This window comes from Accipiter gentilis, unplaced genomic scaffold (genome assembly GCF_929443795.1).
Source record: "Accipiter gentilis unplaced genomic scaffold, bAccGen1.1, whole genome shotgun sequence".
Lineage (NCBI taxonomy): Eukaryota > Metazoa > Chordata > Aves > Accipitriformes > Accipitridae > Astur > Astur gentilis.
In genome coordinates this window covers 15,072-27,000 of record NW_026061010.1, presented here as the reverse complement: position 1 = coordinate 27,000, position 11,929 = coordinate 15,072, and the positions used below count along the sequence as shown (strand labels likewise).

At 52.9% G+C, this 11,929-nt stretch overlaps 1 long non-coding RNA gene across 3 annotated transcripts; it reads right to left on the bottom strand.

The window, feature by feature from the left end:
• Positions 1–18: 18 nt before the first annotated feature.
• Positions 19–10,254, bottom strand: LOC126037289 (uncharacterized). 3 transcript variants are annotated; one of them, XR_007505590.1, is made up of 12 exons: positions 10,185–10,254; positions 9,301–9,413; positions 8,416–8,528; positions 6,647–6,759; positions 6,204–6,316; positions 4,878–4,990; positions 3,111–3,223; positions 2,669–2,781; positions 2,226–2,338; positions 899–1,011; positions 457–569; positions 19–126 (listed from the first exon to the last, which is right to left on the bottom strand). It is a non-coding gene; the product is annotated as an uncharacterized LOC126037289 (long non-coding RNA). The 3 variants fall into 3 exon arrangements; XR_007505589.1 differs by lacking the exon at positions 10,185–10,254 and adding an exon at positions 9,743–9,852; XR_007505591.1 differs by lacking the exon at positions 10,185–10,254 and adding an exon at positions 8,859–8,971 and having other exon boundaries at positions 9,301–9,314.
• Between the last annotated feature and the right edge of the window lie 1,675 nt (positions 10,255–11,929).

Sequence of the window (11,929 nt, the reverse complement as noted above, 5' to 3'; positions counted from 1 at the left end):
TCGAGCTACTTACTTGGAGGAGTCTGGGGCAGGTAGATGGGATCTCCGGTCCCGAACGCAGAGGTCAAAACGTTCTGGGATGACGCCTGGGAGGAGTCTTGGGTCGATCCCGGAGAAGAGAGCTTCCTGCAAAAGAGAAGAATCATCTAGGGTAGCCTCATTAGTCAAGTCTGGGGCTGCTACCTGGGATCTCCGGCCCTTATAAGAAAAGGCCAAAAGACGCTAGGAGACGTCTGGAAGGAATCACAGGGAATCCCGGAGGGCAGAGGCTCCTCCAAAAAAAGAAAAAAACCTCAACGGTAGCTTCCTTGGAGGAGTCTGGGGCTTCACCCTGACCCCTAAGGTAGGTAAAGCAGAGGACAGAAGACTGTGGGAGATGCCTGGGAGGAGTCTCAGGTGCCTGTCGGAGTTGAGAGATTTCTCTACAGGAGAACACAAATGTCTCGAGCTACTTACTTGGAGGAGTCTGGGGCAGGTAGCTGGGATCTCCGGTCCCGAACGCAGAGGTCAAAACGTTCTGGGATGACCCCTGGGAGGAGTCTTGGGTCGATCCCGGAGAAGAGAGCTTCCTGCAAAAGAGAAGAATCATCTAGGGTAGCCTCGTTAGTCAAGTCTGGGGCTGCTACCTGGGATCTCCGGCCCTTATAAGAAAAGGCCAAAAGACGCTAGGAGACGTCTGGAAGGAATCACAGGGAATCCCGGAGGTCAGAGGTTCCTCCAAAAAAGAAAAAAACCTCAACGGTAGCTTCCTTGGAGGAGTCTGGGGCTTCTACCTGACCCCTTAGGTAGGTAAAGCAGAGGACAGAAGACTGTGGGAGATGCCTGGGAGGAGTCTCAGGTGCCTGTCGGAGTTGAGAGATTTCTCTACAGGAGAACAAAAATGTCTCGAGCTACTTACTTGGAGGAGTCTCGGGCAGGTAGCTGGGATCTCCGGTCCCGAACGCAGAGGTCAAAACGTTCTGGGATGACGCCTGGGAGGAGTCTTGGGTCGATCCCGGAGAAGAGAGCTTCCTGCAAAAGAGAAGAATCATCTAGGGTAGCCTCGTTAGTCAAGTCTGGGGCTGCTACCTGGGATCTCCGGCCCTTATAAGAAAAGGCCAAAAGACGCAAGGATACGTCTGGAAGGAATCACAGGGAATCCCGGAGGGCAGAGGCTCCTCGAAAAAAAGAGAAAACCTCAACGGTAGCTTCCTTGGAGGAGTCTGGGGCTTCACCCTGACCCCTAAGGTAGGTAAAGCAGAGGACAGAAGACTGTGGGAGATGCCTGGGAGGAGTCTCAGGTGCCTGTCGGAGTTGAGAGATTTCTCTACAGGAGAACAAAAATGTCTCGAGCTACTTACTTGGAGGAGTCTGGGGCAGGTAGCTGGGATCTCCGGTCCCGAACGCAGAGGTCAAAACGTTCTGGGATGACGCCTGGGAGGAGTCTTGGGTCGATCCCGGAGAAGAGAGCTTCCTGCAAAAGAGAAGAATCATCTAGGGTAGCCTCATTAGACAAGTCTGGGGCTGCTACCTGGGATCTCCGGTCCTTATAAGAAAAGGCCAAAAGACGCTAGGAGATGTCTGGAAGGCATCACAGGGAATCCCGGAGGGCAGAGGCTCCTCGAAAACAAGAAAAAACGTCAACGGTAGCTTCCTTGGAGGAGTCTGGGGTTTCTACCTGACCCCTTAGGCAGGTAAAGCAGAGGACAGAAGACTGTGGGAGATGCCTGGGAGGAGTCTCAGGTGCCTGTCGGAGTTGAGAGATTTCTCTACAGGAGAACAAAAATGTCTCGAGCTACTTACTTGGAGGAGTCTGGGGCAGGTAGCTGGGATCTCCGGTCCCGAACGCAGAGGTCAAAACGTTCTGGGATGACGCCTGGGAGGAGTCTTGGGTCGATCCCGGAGAAGAGAGCTTCCTGCAAAAGAGAAGAATCATCTAGGGTAGCCTCATCAGACAAGTCTGGGGCTGCTATCTGTGATCTCCGGTCCTCATAAGAAAAGGCCAAAAGACGCTAGGAGATGTCTGTAAGGAATCACAGGGAATCCCGGAGGTCAGAGGCTCCTCCAAAAAAAGAAAAAAACCTCAACGGTAGCTTCCTTGGAGGAGTCTGGGGCTTAACCCTGACCCCTAAGATAGGTAAAGCAGAGGACAGAAGACTTTGGGAGATGCCTGGGAGGAGTCTCAGGTGCCTGTCGGAGTTGAGAGATTTCTCTACAGGAGAAGAAAAATGTCTCGAGCTACTTACTTGGGGGAGTCTGGGGCAGGTAGATGGGATCTCCGGTCCCGAACGCAGAGGTCAAAACATTCTGGGATGATGCCTGGGAGGAGTCTTGGGTCGATCCCGGAGAAGAGAGCTTCCTGCAAAAGAGAAGAATCATCTAGGGTAGCCTCATTAGTCAAGTCTGGGGCTGCTACCTGGGATCTCCGGCCCTTATAAGAAAAGGCCAAAAGACGCTAGGAGACGTCTGGAAGGAATCACAGGGAATCCCGGAGGGCAGAGGCTCCTCCAAAAAAAGAAAAAAACCTCAACGGTAGCTTCCTTGGAGGAGTCTGGGGCTTCACCCTGACCCCTAAGGTAGGTAAAGCAGAGGACAGAAGACTGTGGGAGATGCCTGGGAGGAGTCTCAGGTGCCTGTCGGAGTTGAGAGATTTCTCTACAGGAGAACACAAATGTCTCGAGCTACTTACTTGGTGGAGTCTGGGGCAGGTAGCTGGGATCTCCGGTCCCGAACGCAGAGGTCAAAACGTTCTGGGATGACCCCTGGGAGGAGTCTTGGGTCGATCCCGGAGAAGAGAGCTTCCTGCAAAAGAGAAGAATCATCTAGGGTAGCCTCGTTAGTCAAGTCTGGGGCTGCTACCTGGGATCTCCGGCCCTTATAAGAAAAGGCCAAAAGACGCTAGGAGACGTCTGGAAGGAATCACAGGGAATCCCGGAGGTCAGAGGTTCCTCCAAAAAAGAAAAAAACCTCAACGGTAGCTTCCTTGGAGGAGTCTGGGGCTTCTACCTGACCCCTTAGGTAGGTAAAGCAGAGGACAGAAGACTGTGGGAGATGCCTGGGAGGAGTCTCAGGTGCCTGTCGGAGTTGAGAGATTTCTCTACAGGAGAACAAAAATGTCTCGAGCTACTTACTTGGAGGAGTCTCGGGCAGGTAGCTGGGATCTCCGGTCCCGAACGCAGAGGTCAAAACGTTCTGGGATGACGCCTGGGAGGAGTCTTGGGTCGATCCCGGAGAAGAGAGCTTCCTGCAAAAGAGAAGAATCATCTAGGGTAGCCTCGTTAGTCAAGTCTGGGGCTGCTACCTGGGATCTCCGGCCCTTATAAGAAAAGGCCAAAAGACGCAAGGATACGTCTGGAAGGAATCACAGGGAATCCCGGAGGGCAGAGGCTCCTCGAAAAAAAGAGAAAACCTCAACGGTAGCTTCCTTGGAGGAGTCTGGGGCTTCACCCTGACCCCTAAGGTAGGTAAAGCAGAGGACAGAAGACTGTGGGAGATGCCTGGGAGGAGTCTCAGGTGCCTGTCGGAGTTGAGAGATTTCTCTACAGGAGAACAAAAATGTCTCGAGCTACTTACTTGGAGGAGTCTGGGGCAGGTAGCTGGGATCTCCGGTCCCGAACGCAGAGGTCAAAACGTTCTGGGTTGACGCCTGGGAGGAGTCTTGGGTCGATCCCGGAGAAGAGAGCTTCCTGCAAAAGAGAAGAATCATCTAGGGTAGCCTCATTAGACAAGTCTGGGGCTGCTACCTGGGATCTCCGGTCCTTATAAGAAAAGGCCAAAAGACGCTAGGAGATGTCTGGAAGGCATCACAGGGAATCCCGGAGGGCAGAGGCTCCTCGAAAACAAGAAAAAACGTCAACGGTAGCTTCCTTGGAGGAGTCTGGGGCTTCTACCTGACCCCTTAGGCAGGTAAAGCAGAGGACAGAAGACTGTGGGAGATGCCTGGGAGGAGTCTCAGGTGCCTGTCGGAGTTGAGAGATTTCTCTACAGGAGAACAAAAATGTCTCGAGCTACTTACTTGGAGGAGTCTGGGGCAGGTAGCTGGGATCTCCGGTCCCGAACGCAGAGGTCAAAACGTTCTGGGATGACGCCTGGGAGGAGTCTTGGGTCGATCCCGGAGAAGAGAGCTTCCTGCAAAAGAGAAGAATCATCTAGGGTAGCCTCATTAGACAAGTCTGGGGCTGCTATCTGTGATCTCCGGTCCTTATAAGAAAAGGCCAAAAGACGCTAGGAGACGTCTGGAAGGAATCACAGGGACTCCCGGAGGGCAGAGGCTCCTCGAAAACAAGAAAAAACGTCAACGGTAGCTTCCTTGGAGGAGTCTGGGGCTTCTACCTGACCCCTTAGGTAGGTAAAGAGAGGACAGAAGACTGTGGGAGATGCCTGGGAGGAGTCTCAGGTGCCTGTCGGAGTTGAGAGATTTCTCTACAGGAGAACACAAATGTCTCGAGCTACTTACTTGGAGGAGTCTGGGGCAGGTAGCTGGGATCTCCGGTCCCGAACGCAGAGGTCAAAACGTTCTGGGATGACCCCTGAGAGGAGTCTTGGGTCGATCCCGGAGAAGAGAGCTTCCTGCAAAAGAGAAGAATCATCTAGGGTAGCCTCGTTAGTCAAGTCTGGGGCTGCTACCTGGGATCTCTGGCCCTTATAAGAAAAGGCTAAAAGATGCTAGGAGACGTCTAGAAGGAACCACAGGGGATGCCGGAGGGCAGAGGTTCCTCCAAAAAAGAAAAAAACCTCAACGGTAGCTTCCTTGGAGGAGTCTGGGGCTTCTACCTGACCCCTTAGGTAGGTAAAGCAGAGGACAGAAGACTGTGGGAGATGCCTGGGAGGAGTCTCAGGTGCCTGTCGGAGTTGAGAGATTTCTCTACAGGAGAACAAAAATGTCTCGAGCTACTTACTTGGAGGAGTCTGGGGCAGGTAGCTGGGATCTCCGGCCCCGAACGCAGAGGTCAAAACGTTCTGGGATGACCCCTGGGAGGAGTCTTGGGTCGATCCCGGAGAAGAGAGCTTCCTGCAAAAGAGAAGAATCATCTAGGGTAGCCTCGTTAGTCAAGTCTGGGGCTGCTACCTGGGATCTCCGGCCCTTATAAGAAAAGGCCAAAAGACGCTAGGAGACGTCTGGAAGGAATCACAGGGAATCCCGGAGGTCAGAGGTTCCTCCAAAAAAGAAAAAAACCTCAACGGTAGCTTCCTTGGAGGAGTCTGGGGCTTCTACCTGACCCCTTAGGTAGGTAAAGCAGAGGACAGAAGACTGTGGGAGATGCCTGGGAGGAGTCTCAGGTGCCTGTCGGAGTTGAGAGATTTCTCTACAGGAGAACAAAAATGTCTCGAGCTACTTACTTGGAGGAGTCTGGGGCAGGTAGCTGGGATCTCCGGTCCCGAACGCAGAGGTCAAAACGTTCTGGGATGACGCCTGGGAGGAGTCTTGGGTCGATCCCGGAGAAGAGAGCTTCCTGCAAAAGAGGAGAATCACCTACCGTAGCCTCATTAGACAAGTCTGGGGCTGCTACCTGGGATCTCCGGTCCTTATAAGAAAAGGCCAAAAGACGCTAGGAGACGTCTAGAAGGAATCACAGGGGATCCCGGAGGGCAGAGTTTCCTCCAAAAAAGAAAAAACGTCAACGGTAGCTTCCTTGGAGGAGTCTGGGGCTTCTACCTGACCCCTTAGGTAGCTAAAGCAGAGGACAGAAGACTGTGGGAGATGCCTGGGAGGAGTCTCAGGTGCCTGTCGGAGTTGAGAGATTTCTCTACAGGAGAACAAAAATGTCTCGAGCTACTTACTTGGAGGAGTCTGGGGCAGGTAGCTGGGATCTCCGGTCCCGAACGCAGAGGTCAAAACGTTCTGGGATGACGCCTGGGAGGAGTCTTGGGTCGATCCCGGAGAAGAGAGCTTCCTGCAAAAGAGAAGAATCATCTAGGGTAGCCTCATCAGACAAGTCTGGGGCTGCTATCTGTGATCTCCGGTCCTCATAAGAAAAGGCCAAAAGACGCTAGGAGATGTCTGTAAGGAATCACAGGGAATCCCGGAGGTCAGAGGCTCCTCCAAAAAAAGAAAAAAACCTCAACGGTAGCTTCCTTGGAGGAGTCTGGGGCTTAACCCTGACCCCTAAGGTAGGTAAAGCAGAGGACAGAAGACTTTGGGAGATGCCTGGGAGGAGTCTCAGGTGCCTGTCGGAGTTGAGAGATTTCTCTACAGGAGAAGAAAAATGTCTCGAGCTACTTACTTGGAGGAGTCTGGGGCAGGTAGATGGGATCTCCGGTCCAGAACGCAGAGGTCAAAACGTTCTGGGATGACGCCTGGGAGGAGTCTTGGGTCGATCCCGGAGAAGAGAGCTTCCTGCAAAAGAGAAGAATCATCTAGGGTAGCCTCATTAGTCAAGTCTGGGGCTGCTACCTGGGATCTCCGGCCCTTATAAGAAAAGGCCAAAAGACGCTAGGAGACGTCTGGAAGGAATCACAGGGAATCCCGGAGGGCAGAGGCTCCTCCAAAAAAAGAAAAAAACCTCAACGGTAGCTTCCTTGGAGGAGTCTGGGGCTTCACCCTGACCCCTAAGGTAGGTAAAGCAGAGGACAGAAGACTGTGGGAGATGCCTGGGAGGAGTCTCAGGTGCCTGTCGGAGTTGAGAGATTTCTCTACAGGAGAACAAAAATGTCTCGAGCTACTTACTTGGAGGAGTCTGGGGCAGGTAGCTGGGATCTCCGGTCCCGAACGCAGAGGTCAAAACGTTCTGGGATGACCCCTGGGAGGAGTCTTGGGTCGATCCCGGAGAAGAGAGCTTCCTGCAAAAGAGAAGAATCATCTAGGGTAGCCTCGTTAGTCAAGTCTGGGGCTGCTACCTGGGATCTCCGGCCCTTATAAGAAAAGGCCAAAAGACGCTAGGAGACGTCTGGAAGGAATCACAGGGAATCCCGGAGGTCAGAGGTTCCTCCAAAAAAGAAAAAAACCTCAACGGTAGCTTCCTTGGAGGAGTCTGGGGCTTCTACCTGACCCCTTAGGTAGGTAAAGCAGAGGACAGAAGACTGTGGGAGATGCCTGGGAGGAGTCTCAGGTGCCTGTCGGAGTTGAGAGATTTCTCTACAGGAGAACAAAAATGTCTCGAGCTACTTACTTGGAGGAGTCTGGGGCAGGTAGCTGGGATCTCCGGTCCCGAACGCAGAGGTCAAAACGTTCTGGGATGACCCCTGGGAGGAGTCTTGGGTCGATCCCGGAGAAGAGAGCTTCCTGCAAAAGAGAAGAATCATCTAGGGTAGCCTCGTTAGTCAAGTCTGGGGCTGCTACCTGGGATCTCCGGCCCTTATAAGAAAAGGCCAAAAGACGCAAGGATACGTCTGGAAGGAATCACAGGGAATCCCGGAGGGCAGAGGCTCCTCGAAAAAAAGAGAAAACCTCAACGGTAGCTTCCTTGGAGGAGTCTGGGGCTTCACCCTGACCCCTAAGGTAGGTAAAGCAGAGGACAGAAGACTGTGGGAGATGCCTGGGAGGAGTCTCAGGTGCCTGTCGGAGTTGAGAGATTTCTCTACAGGAGAACAAAAATGTCTCGAGCTACTTACTTGGAGGAGTCTGGGGCAGGTAGCTGGGATCTCCGGTCCCGAACGCAGAGGTCAAAACGTTCTGGGATGACGCCTGGGAGGAGTCTTGGGTCGATCCCGGAGAAGAGAGCTTCCTGCAAAAGAGAAGAATCATCTAGGGTAGCCTCATTAGACAAGTCTGGGGCTGCTACCTGGGATCTCCGGTCCTTATAAGAAAAGGCCAAAAGACGCTAGGAGATGTCTGGAAGGCATCACAGGGAATCCCGGAGGGCAGAGGCTCCTCGAAAACAAGAAAAAACGTCAACGGTAGCTTCCTTGGAGGAGTCTGGGGCTTCTACCTGACCCCTTAGGCAGGTAAAGCAGAGGACAGAAGACTGTGGGAGATGCCTGGGAGGAGTCTCAGGTGCCTGTCGGAGTTGAGAGATTTCTCTACAGGAGAACAAAAATGTCTCGAGCTACTTACTTGGAGGAGTCTGGGGCAGGTAGCTGGGATCTCCGGTCCCGAACGCAGAGGTCAAAACGTTCTGGGATGACGCCTGGGAGGAGTCTTGGGTCGATCCCGGAGAAGAGAGCTTCCTGCAAAAGAGAAGAATCATCTAGGGTAGCCTCATCAGACAAGTCTGGGGCTGCTATCTGTGATCTCCGGTCCTCATAAGAAAAGGCCAAAAGACGCTAGGAGATGTCTGTAAGGAATCACAGGGAATCCCGGAGGTCAGAGGCTCCTCCAAAAAAAGAAAAAAACCTCAACGGTAGCTTCCTTGGAGGAGTCTGGGGCTTAACCCTGACCCCTAAGATAGGTAAAGCAGAGGACAGAAGACTTTGGGAGATGCCTGGGAGGAGTCTCAGGTGCCTGTCGGAGTTGAGAGATTTCTCTACAGGAGAAGAAAAATGTCTCGAGCTACTTACTTGGAGGAGTCTGGGGCAGGTAGATGGGATCTCCGGTCCCGAACGCAGAGGTCAAAACATTCTGGGATGATGCCTGGGAGGAGTCTTGGGTCGATCCCGGAGAAGAGAGCTTCCTGCAAAAGAGAAGAATCATCTAGGGTAGCCTCATTAGTCAAGTCTGGGGCTGCTACCTGGGATCTCCGGCCCTTATAAGAAAAGGCCAAAAGACGCTAGGAGACGTCTGGAAGGAATCACAGGGAATCCCGGAGGGCAGAGGCTCCTCCAAAAAAAGAAAAAAACCTCAACGGTAGCTTCCTTGGAGGAGTCTGGGGCTTCACCCTGACCCCTAAGGTAGGTAAAGCAGAGGACAGAAGACTGTGGGAGATGCCTGGGAGGAGTCTCAGGTGCCTGTCGGAGTTGAGAGATTTCTCTACAGGAGAACAAAAATGTCTCGAGCTACTTACTTGGAGGAGTCTGGGGCAGGTAGCTGGGATCTCCGGTCCCGAACGCAGAGGTCAAAACGTTCTGGGATGACCCCTGGGAGGAGTCTTGGGTCGATCCCGGAGAAGAGAGCTTCCTGCAAAAGAGAAGAATCATCTAGGGTAGCCTCGTTAGTCAAGTCTGGGGCTGCTACCTGGGATCTCCGGCCCTTATAAGAAAAGGCCAAAAGACGCTAGGAGACGTCTGGAAGGAATCACAGGGAATCCCGGAGGTCAGAGGTTCCTCCAAAAAAGAAAAAAACCTCAACGGTAGCTTCCTTGGAGGAGTCTGGGGCTTCTACCTGACCCCTTAGGTAGGTAAAGCAGAGGACAGAAGACTGTGGGAGATGCCTGGGAGGAGTCTCAGGTGCCTGTCGGAGTTGAGAGATTTCTCTACAGGAGAACAAAAATGTCTCGAGCTACTTACTTGGAGGAGTCTCGGGCAGGTAGCTGGGATCTCCGGTCCCGAACGCAGAGGTCAAAACGTTCTGGGATGATGCCTGGGAGGAGTCTTGGGTCGATCCCGGAGAAGAGAGCTTCCTGCAAAAGAGAAGAATCATCTAGGGTAGCCTCGTTAGTCAAGTCTGGGGCTGCTACCTGGGATCTCCGGCCCTTATAAGAAAAGGCCAAAAGAAGCAAGGATACGTCTGGAAGGAATCACAGGGAATCCCGGAGGGCAGAGGCTCCTCGAAAAAAAGAGAAAACCTCAACGGTAGCTTCCTTGGAGGAGTCTGGGGCTTCACCCTGACCCCTAAGGTAGGTAAAGCAGAGGACAGAAGACTGTGGGAGATGCCTGGGAGGAGTCTCAGGTGCCTGTCGGAGTTGAGAGATTTCTCTACAGGAGAACAAAAATGTCTCGAGCTACTTACTTGGAGGAGTCTGGGGCAGGTAGCTGGGATCTCCGGTCCCGAACGCAGAGGTCAAAACGTTCTGGGTTGACGCCTGGGAGGAGTCTTGGGTCGATCCCGGAGAAGAGAGCTTCCTGCAAAAGAGAAGAATCATCTAGGGTAGCCTCATTAGACAAGTCTGGGGCTGCTACCTGGGATCTCCGGTCCTTATAAGAAAAGGCCAAAAGACGCTAGGAGATGTCTGGAAGGCATCACAGGGAATCCCGGAGGGCAGAGGCTCCTCGAAAACAAGAAAAAACGTCAACGGTAGCTTCCTTGGAGGAGTCTGGGGCTTCTACCTGACCCCTTAGGCAGGTAAAGCAGAGGACAGAAGACTGTGGGAGATGCCTGGGAGGAGTCTCAGGTGCCTGTCGGAGTTGAGAGATTTCTCTACAGGAGAACAAAAATGTCTCGAGCTACTTACTTGGAGGAGTCTGGGGCAGGTAGCTGGGATCTCCGGTCCCGAACGCAGAGGTCAAAACGTTCTGGGATGACGCCTGGGAGGAGTCTTGGGTCGATCCCGGAGAAGAGAGCTTCCTGCAAAAGAGAAGAATCATCTAGGGTAGCCTCATTAGACAAGTCTGGGGCTGCTATCTGTGATCTCCGGTCCTTATAAGAAAAGGCCAAAAGACGCTAGGAGACGTCTGGAAGGAATCACAGGGAATCCCGGAGGGCAGAGGCTCCTCGAAAAAAAGAGAAAACCTCCACGGTAGCTTCCTTGGAGGAGTCTGGGGCTACTACCTGACCCCTAAGGTAGGTAAAGCAGAGGACAGAAGACTGTGGGAGATGCCTGGGAGGAGTCTCAGGTGCCTGTCGGAGTTGAGAGATTTCTCTACAGGAGAACAAAAATGTCTCGAGCTACTTACTTGGAGGAGTCTGGGGCAGGTAGCTGGGATCTCCGGTCCCGAACGCAGAGGTCAAAACGTTCTGGGATGACGCCTGGGAGGAGTCTTGGGTCGAACCCGGAGAAGAGTGCTTCCTGCAAAAGAGAAGAATCATCTAGGGTAGCCTCATCAGACAAGTCTGTGGCTTCTATCTGTGATCTCCGGTCCTTATAAGAAAAGGCCAAAAGACGCTAGGAGACGTCTGTAAGGAATCACAGGGAATCCCGGAGGGCAGAGGCTCCTCCAAAAAAAGAAAAAAACCTCAACGGTAGCTTCCTTGGAGGAGTCTGGGGCTTCACCCTGACCCCTAAGGTAGGTAAAGCAGAGGACAGAAGACTGTGGGAGATGCCTGGGAGGAGTCTCAGGTGCCTGTCGGAGTTGAGAGATTTCTCTACAGGAGAACAAAAATGTCTCGAGCTACTTACTTGGAGGAGTCTGGGGCAGGTAGCTGGGATCTCCGGTCCCGAACGCAGAGGTCAAAACGTTCTGGGATGACCCCTGGGAGGAGCCTTGGGTCGATCCCGGAGAAGAGAGCTTCCTGCAAAAGAGAAGAATCATCTAGGGTAGCCTCATTAGACAAGTCTGGGGCTGCTACCTGGGATCTCCGGTCCTTATAAGAAAAGGCCAAAAGACTCTAGGAGACGTCTGGATGGAATCACAGGGGATCCCGGAGGGCAGAGGTTCCTCCAAAAAAGAAAAAAACCTCAACGGTAGCTTCCTTGGAGGAGTCTGGGGCTTCTACCTGACCCCTTAGGTAGGTAAAGCAGAGGACAGAAGACTGTGGGAGATGCCTGGGAGGAGTCTCAGGTGCCTGTTACAGTTGAGAGATTTCTCTACAGGGGAACAAAAATGTCTCGAGCTACTTACTTGGAGGAGTCTGGGGCAGGTAGCTGGGATCTCCGGTCCCGAACGCAGAGGTCAAAACGTTCTGGGATGACGCCTGGGAGGAGTCTTGGGTCGATCCCGGAGAAGACAGCTTCCTGCAAAAGAAAAGAATCATCTAGGGTAGCCTCATTAGACAAGTCTGGGGCTGCTACCTGGGATCTCCGGCCCTTATAAGAAAAGGCCAAAAGACTCTAGGAGACGTCTGGAAGGAATCACAGGGGATCCCGGAGGACAGAGGTTCCTCCAAAAAAAGAAAAAAACCTCAACGGTAGCTTCCTAGGAGGAGTCTGGGGTTTCACCCTGACCCCTTAGGTAGGTAAAGCAGAGGGAAGAAGGAGGAGTCTTGGGTCGATCCCGGAGAAGAGAGCTTCCTGCAAAAGAGGAGAATCACCTACCGTAG